The sequence below is a fragment of the Phyllostomus discolor genome, chromosome X (assembly GCF_004126475.2).
Source record: "Phyllostomus discolor isolate MPI-MPIP mPhyDis1 chromosome X, mPhyDis1.pri.v3, whole genome shotgun sequence".
In the NCBI taxonomy this organism is placed as follows: domain Eukaryota; kingdom Metazoa; phylum Chordata; class Mammalia; order Chiroptera; family Phyllostomidae; genus Phyllostomus; species Phyllostomus discolor.
Window position 1 is genome coordinate 29,897,235 of NC_050198.1, and position 8,909 is coordinate 29,906,143.

Genomic DNA, 8,909 nt, shown 5'->3' on the forward strand with positions numbered 1-8,909 from the left:
ATAAATTGTTCCCAGGCATAGACAGGAAGAACACAGTAATAAGAAGTGTGATTCCCCACACAAAAAATCTGGAAGGCTCAATCTGAGCAGTTCAACTAGTTATCTCTTTTTAGCATACTTCCTTTACCTTGAGTAAAGTCAGCAACTGCTCAGACCAAGGCTTGACCTTTATTATTGATTATGCCTTGAAGGATAACTAATTTGTTAACTACATAAACATTTTCTATTTCTATAATATATAAAATGTATCCTATTTTCACATTGGGAGAAGAGGGCAGAGAAAAGATATAAACCCCGAAACAGTGAAAAACAGTTACATCAGGAGTTGACTGTTCACTTTACCAAGATTCCTTTTAGGGTTTGACTGGAATAAACCTTCACACTAAATTTAAATATAGAATTTACTTTCAGACACAAAACTATTCAGAAGTACATCTCCAGATTATACTTTTGAAATGTTTCTAGCTTAAATATGTGCACATAGTTCTCATTCAGTTATTAAAACCCATACTTCAACAGCAAGGTGTTAATCCAGCCATTGAAATTTCTGAGTAAAAATTTGTTGGCTTAAAGAAAGCTGCCTTTCTGTGATACACAGAGAACATAAATTATATGGCTTTCAGTGGAAGTAAATACAGACTGAAAACAGTTCCTAAAATCAAACACCTAAGCCTTCTACCATCTTCAAGAATCTATAACATTTTAAAAGTTTGAAGACTGGCTCTGCCATTACTAACTGTGGTACCTGTGTTAAAAAGCTAATGCTGTAGTTGTACATGGATTTTTAACTGTGCAAGAGGAGATTTACACCTCTACCCTCCTCTTTGTTCATGGGTCAGCTGTATGTAAGGACAGTAGCTGCCTGACAGGTAGTAAACACTACGTAAGGGCTGGCTATTCTTTTATCATTATCGCCCAATCTCTATCCCTTAACTTTTCTTTGCATCATTGTTTGAGTAATACACACCTTAGCAATTCCCTAAATAACATTTCTGCACAAGAAAAATGCAGTTCTATAACTTTGTTTAAAAAATCACTTATAGCGATTTTATTTATGAAGTGGCTAGGCATTTGTCATCATTTTTTCCTCCCAGTTTCAGTGGTTTAAATATGTGTCTGATTTTACATCTAACATCCGTTTGGGCTTTTCTGTCCAAACTTCTCAGAGTTTTCAAAGCCAGTGCAGAATTGAGCCAGGGCCAGCCAGAGAAAATATTCAAGAACTTCCATTCCAGTCAGCTCAAATGGGTCAAGACATAGAAACTCATCATCCAGGAAAGATGATCAACAGCTCAAAGACTGAGTGAAACACTACAGCTCTGTCTGGGGTAGTGTGCTGCCCTTGATATCAACAACAGGCCCCCAAATGGAAATGCGAGGAAGTGGTTTCAGACCCAGAAAAAAAGTACCCAAGATCCACTGTTTATTCTTTCCACAGGGTCATAACATAAAACTCCACCATAGTTACCCTAAGGGAAAACCATGAAGTCAGAGCATGTGTAGGGGGTACAGAACAAAATCTCAACATGCATTCTCTCCTACACTGTCTTTCATTAAGAAATTTCACTTCTTAAAGGAGAAAACTACATGGATTTCCATCTGAAAACTCTGTGAAGAAATTCAAGCATCCCAGAAAGCCTTCAGTAACAAAAGCTGATGATTTACAGCCAGCATATAACATACTTAAATAATGATAAGACAGCAACCAAGTATCTCTGAAGTGCAGGCAAGTTTTTAAAAGATGGAATTCCTCATATATGGCGCCCAACACTGCTCTGGAGGATAAGAGAAGTAATTCTATGTTTTGTTTGAGGGTGAGAAACTGCTCTAACTTGTCTTTATCCAGGCAATGTTTCTGAGACAGATGGTAACATAATGGGGGAAAAGCCAGCAAAATGGAAAGAAAGTGGTTAGGATTACAAATGATTCTCTTCATCTCCATGTGGGAGCTCAGCTTGAAGATGCCCAGAGACCTGATTCAACAGTTCAGTTAAAGGCAGGTTTGGAGCTCCAGCATAAAGCTTCCTCTCATTCACTACTCCTGTCCCCAGGCAATCTCTAAAATATCAAATGATCCAACTGTGTCAAGTTCCCATAAAAGAGTACTACAGGTCAGGATGCAGACAGACAGTCTGGGTTCCAATACTGGCTCTAGGAGGGACTTGGGAAAGTGATTTTATTTCATCAAAATACAAGGAAGAAACAGAAATCACTGTTTCAATAATGTCTGCCACCACCATCAGCTCACTGAGGGTGAGTTGCCAATCTCAACACCAATCTTCCAACTCCTAGGGGAAGGAAAATATTGTTCATTTGAAGAATGACAAAGTGACTTTATCATTTATATTTTAAAATGATAAAAATTCTTTGGATAGCTGCTAAATTCACTTTCTGATTGTAGCAAAGTATCCTATTTTGAGATCAGACAATGAGTTTTGCATATAGTAGTATATATGAGACTCCCAATATTAGAAAATTTTCGGAGAAACCCAACTATGCAGCTATGTGCATGCCCCTACAGACTTGCACACAAACTATATCTAGACTTATATAAGACAATCTGAACATTTCTTTGAGAGCATGTCTCCGTTTCAGGCTTTTCATGTTATATAAGCAGCCACTTTGCCAGTCTTCCAACAATGATTTTAGATCTAAGCAGTATACTCCACTCAGAAAAGTTTTATTAGTTGTCTTCTTTCCCCACCCACTTTGAAGAACAAACTGACTCAGTTTTTTGATGGCAACATCACTGAGTGGGAGTGAATATGGGAGTGGGCAGGGTGGGAGAAAGGGAGGAGGAGGAGGAGGTGGTGGGAGCCAAGAGCTGAATCACAGCCATGTGAGTAATTTTAGGGTTTTTTTCTTCCTAAGGGCATGAATCAATTTAAGCTTGTTTTGCAGTGGGTGAAGGAAGAGGAATATAATAGCATGAATCAGAGCAATTATCAAATATGTGGCACTTACTAAAAATTAATTACAATCACTGCCTTCTCTTACATGTCTGCCAGAAAATACCAGAGCTTTTGTTAATCAATATAATCATTTTCAATTTTTTTCTTAAGTTTGAACTTGATTCTCACCCTTTTCCCTTTAAAAATTTCCTTTTACACATAAATTTCAGAAACAGGAATTATTTAAGAGCAACTGTGAGATAATCTTTGGCCCTTGGAGATAAGTGTGAAAACAACATAGCTAATAATGGGTAGAGAACAGGTTATACACTATCTAGCCATGAGTGCTGGAAACAAAATACTGATTTTATGAAAACAATTGTTCAGAAATGAGTTTAATCTCTCAAAGTCATTCCAACAACAAACCCTGGGGGAAAGTGTGCATTCCTTCCATAATAGTTTTCAGTGAAAATAAAGTTGTCATACAAAACTTTTGAACTTCCTTATACTGAATTAAGTGGATCCTCATCAATAAGAGTTTATTAGGAGTAATATTGAGAAAGAGATGGATCAAAACATAAAATCAGTTTTTTGAATTTACATAGAGAGTAAGAACATAGTTCAGTTATTTGTAATCAGTGTACATATGTAACCAAACTTATAGAAAGGCACTTCCTTTTCTGCCATATTCTTTAACCCAGGGGTTTGGTTAAACTCATTTTCACAGGGGGCCACGTCAGCCACGCAACTGCCTTCAAAGGGCCAATGTAATTTTAGGACTGTATAAATGTAACTACTCCTTAACTAGGGGCAAGGAGCTCAGCGCTGACGCAGTGTAGAAACAAAGTGCTGGGCCTGATAAAAACAAAGCCAGATTTGGCCCTTGGGCCTTGTGTTTTCCACCTGTGCTTTAACTCAATCTATTTAGTAATCTGTGGACTATAAATATTACCACGGGGGCAGCAGCTATCTAAAGAGAAAGGCTATATCGAGTAAATTATTTTCTACTCTCAGGCAAATCTGTGTGCATTAGGAAGTCAAGAGGGCATATTTTGAACTTTACTAACAGATTTACATTTTTTACTACCAACAAGTTCAAATGCATTATCCCTTTTGTTATCTACTCTTGGTGTTTTTTTTCCTTTTAAACTCTGTAGATAGCCAAATGCTACCTCTGAACTTAGTACCCTTATAGAATATTACACATATGGGAGCTCTGTGAGAATAGTGTCTTAACACACTGTCAGGTTTTTCAAAATATTTATGGGATAGTGGGCTTTTTGTGTGCTAGCACAACCTTTATAGGGGTCTCCAAACAAATTATTTCAAGACCACTGTGAATAAGCAAAAGCTTTTAACTTTTCCATGCCTATGTATTCATCAGTTTGGAAAAAAAAAACTTTAAAGATTTTATTTATTTATGTTTAGACAGAGGGAAAGCAGGGAGAAAGAGAGGGAGAGAAACATCAATGTGTGGTTGCCTCTCACGTGCCCCCTACTGAACACCTGGCCCACAACCCAGGCATGTGCCCTGACTGGGAATCGCACCAGTAATGCTTCGGTTTGCAGGCCCAAACTCAGTCCACTGAGCCACACCAGCCAGGGCTTCGGTTTGGAAATTTTAATCAGTAATGACAAGCTCTTTGAAGATGACAATTTGTATTCCAGGTTTAACTATTTCCAAGTCTGCTTATATACCATTAACGTTTGAGAGTTGGTCAAGATCTATTTACATAATCTACAAATACTTATCAATATGAGGTCCGTATAAAATGAGTCAGATCTATTTTCACAGTAGGTGACTGGATTTCTCTACCCAGATCCCTCAAGTTCCCTGCCACCTGACCCCAGCCAAGTTAATATTACAGTATTTAACTTTTTACCTTTCAAGTCAGTATTCTCCCTAATTAAAATCTCTATTAGGTAGTAGATATAATATTGTCAAACCCAATTTTGCCACGTTCTGACCTGTGTCTATTGCAAGAGGCTAGAAGTACCCAGAAATTTAATACATATTTTAGTGTTTTCTCTTTTTAAAAATGTTCTAAATAGTAAATGCAGAAGACGACACTAAAAAATAGGTCCTATGAATTCTCAGAGTGCAAGTCCTCTGAAGAGTCCTTGAGGGGATTCTATATGGGTTTTTTTCTGCTCCTCAATATACCAATTGTGGAGTAGATGGGGTGGGATGATTACATTCTGATATTTTACATGGAAAGACATGGAATGTTAAAAGGCATAATTAACTGATGCTAAATGTAAATGAATTACTTTATAAATCAGTTACTAACTATGCTAAGGTGACCTTGTTTTTATCTAGCAGTTAAGGAAGAAGCATCAAAAACAAAAGCAAAGACAACTTGAAGGCCAGGCATCCATACAAGCCAGTGGTAAAGGTGAAGGTGGTGGTGATAGTGCTCTTGGTTGGGAGGTAATGACATAAAGGGAATCAGTGAGGCAGAAAACAAGATGGGAGTATCAGAATCTCTCACAGTACAGACCACACCTTAGAATTCTGGCTTGCAAAGGGGAATAAATAGAAATGGCAATTAGACAAAAGGAAAGGAAATTACTATTTCATTTTTTAAATGATTTTAATTATGAGCTTTTGTTTCCAATCTTGTACAAGTCCTCTTGTCACAATTTTCCTACAATGTAGCTTTCAGCTTACTACCTAATTTACCTGATCCATCATTATTCTCTCTCCAAGACGTATCCAAGCTACCAAAAAACTGCAGTCTGTGTAGAGTGGCTGAAGCTACAGTGAGGGGGCCTGAAACTGCTGCAGGATTAAAAGATCTAGGCGTATTTAAATGGAAGGAGGGAGAGAAAAGCACAGAGATGCTTGTCTGTTGTCTGATGTGTGGGTGAGAAAAATCCTATCATGTGGAAACTAGACTGAGACCCTAAGCATAGGAGGGTCTTAGAAAGAGCTAGAATAGAAACCTGGCAGGAATGTTGAAGGAGAAGTCACCCTATCCAGTGGGTGATTGACCTTAAGTCTTTCCCAATACTGTGATTTTAGAACTCCCAGTTGCTCTATTTCAAGAGTTTTGCAGAGCTTTTTAAATTGCTTTAAACCAATTTAATAAAAAAAGAGATTGTGCTGAAGCAAATCAATGAAAAGTTCTTCTGTTGAAGAGTCCACAAATTAATTTAACCTGGTTATTTTCTCTGTGAGGTGACAATGTCTGAATCCTTCTATGACATCTTAACCTCTGTTCTCACCTCTTATGACCAGGAATCCTCCTAATGTGAGATGGCTGGTTATAAAATATGATGAAACTCCTTTTCCCTTCTATTTACACCCACACAGGTCATTGAAAGAGAAAAATATGACCCATTAAAACCTGCAGCTGTGCTATAGTTATGTGAAATGTCACTAAGGGGGAAAGCTGAGTGATGGATCTGCAAACTCCATAAGATTTTCTGTTAACTTCTTAGTAGTAAGAAGTTAATTATTTCTAAAGAAAAAGTTGAAAAACAAAACCTGCAGATGTCTTAAAATTTTCTCTTCAAACTAATCATAACAAACCGAAAGTCAAAACTAATTTCTGGATAATTAGTCCTAATAATGCTAGCTAGCTCTCTACTTAATGCTGGAGAGAAAGGCATTCAATAGGAAAACCAAGAAACCATAACCCCAGTACTTAGCCAAACCTCTCTCTTTTGGTTTAATGCATATGGAAAAGTAACATTTCATATCTTAAAAGCTAAAATGTAAGCTAATAACTATAAATGACAAAATTAAGATTTACATATTACTTTTATAATCCTAAGATCTTAAAAAGAGACTCATTCTCTTTTATCCAACCTGAAAGGTCATTAATTGTTGGCATTCCCTTGTTTCATGTACCATGAGGAAAGAAACATTGCCTAGTAACTGTGACACAATCCCTTAAAGACAACCCTGAATGACAGTAAAACTAACCTCTTATTGTTTTGTTCTGGGAGATTTGGCAAATTTCCACCGTTCAGTTCCACTGCTTGGTGTGTGTCTGGAAGTCCTTCTGCATATATCTCAGGAACAAATAAATAGTTTCAAGTACATGTGTTTTCCTAGTTGTTGTTTTGAAAGAACATGTGGGATTTCACCCTGTCTCGTGTGGCTCAGTGGACTGAGTGCCTGCCTGCAAGGGGGTTGCTGGTTCGACTCCCAGCCAGGGCACATGACTGGTTTGTGGCCCAGGTCCCCAGTAGGGAGTGCGTGAGAGGTAACCACACATTGTTTCTCTCCCTTTCTTTCTCCCTGCCTTCCCCTCTAAAAATGAACAAATAAAATCTTAAAAAAAAGAATGTGGGATTTCACTCATTTTTCTAATAATAAACATTTGCTTCACTAATATATCTACTCCTTGCTGTTCTCATGCCTTTCCTTCTGTGTACAATTACATTTTGTTTAATACAAATAAAATATTATTTCAATAAATGTAACCTTATTAAAATCATATCACCCAACAGGTACCCTCAGCCATATACAGAACCAACAACACAACTAAACTCTTGGTCATGAGAACAGTTATGACCAACTATGTTAATGTATCAGCAACAGCAACTACACCATGACCACTACCTGACAGATGGTAAGAGACAGAGGCTATCCATTCTAATATGCATCTCAATCTTACAAATGCTCAAATATGGAGAGTGGGTAGAGGAGGCATCTTAGGATATATGAAATATCAGAGATACCGTAGGTATTCTTCCAGCCTGAGAAATTTGTCATTTCCTATAGTTTATTTCTGACAACCTTGTCCAGGTAATTCAGTCAAAATTTTTTTTTAATACATTAACTTCCAGGTACCATGCTAGGTTCAGAGGATATAATGATTAACAAGAGACAAAGTCTCTGATGCCATGGAATTACTTAGTCCAGAAGGAAAGGGCATACAATAAAATAAATGCAAAATATGCTAGCTGATGATGAGATCTCCAGCAGGATACAGAAGGCAAACAGTGGTGGTGGTGGTGTGGGTGGGAGATAGGGTGGCTGTTATTTTGTTTAGATTGATCAGTGAAGGAAGGCCTCTCTAAGTAGGCATTTGAAACAAAGTTCTGAAGGAAGGGAGGAAGTGGATCCCATGGGAAGGCAGGCAACAAATGAGGAAGTAAGGCAGACAAAAGAACTTGTACAGGAGCACTGATGTAGAAATATACCCAGTCAATTTCAGGTACAGTAATGAGGGCCGTGTCGCTACAGCAGAATGGGCAAGGGAGAAAGATGACATTGATTAGGTCGGGTAAGGATGCAGTACAGTAGTTCACACAGGACATTCTAGGTCATTGTCTTTTAAGGGCTATATGGTCTTTACTATGACAGAAATAGAAGACCACATGAGGCTTTTGATCAGAGTGGAACAATCTAAAGGGGTAAATCCTGAGGCAAGGGCAGAACAGAGTGCCTAGTTGGTTCATTCATATGAGGTGACAGTGGCCTGGCCTAGGTGGTATCTGTGGAGATAATGGTGACTGGTCAGATTCTGGATATATTTTAAAGGAAGAATAGATAGGATTTGTAAGAGTCAATGGTGGGAGGGAGGTGGGGAAGGATGGGTGGGTGGGCTGGAATGGGAGTAAAAGGCAGAAAACTGTACTTGAACAATGATTAAAATAAAAAAAAAGAGTCAATGGTGACTCCAGGATTTCTGTCCTGGGCAACTGGAAGAATGAAGATGCCATTTCCCAAGATAGGGCAGCCTGGGTATGGCAGGGGTGAGAAGATGTGAAGAGATGAAGAGTTAGGTTTTAGACATGCTAGGTTTGAGGTGTCAATTAGACATCCAAGCAAAGATGAGGTTGAAAATGAGGAGAGTTCCAAGATGAAATCAATGTCTAAGTGGAATTTAAAGCCAAGAGATTAATTTGACTTTGGGAGGAGGACAGATAGAAAAGTGGTAGAAAGACTGAGGGACTTGGATATGAACAGATCGAGGTGATGCTAGACAGAATCAGCAAAGGATACTGGCAAGGAACACCCTTCGGGTCAGCAGAGTACCAAGTGTGGCATCAAGGAAGCCA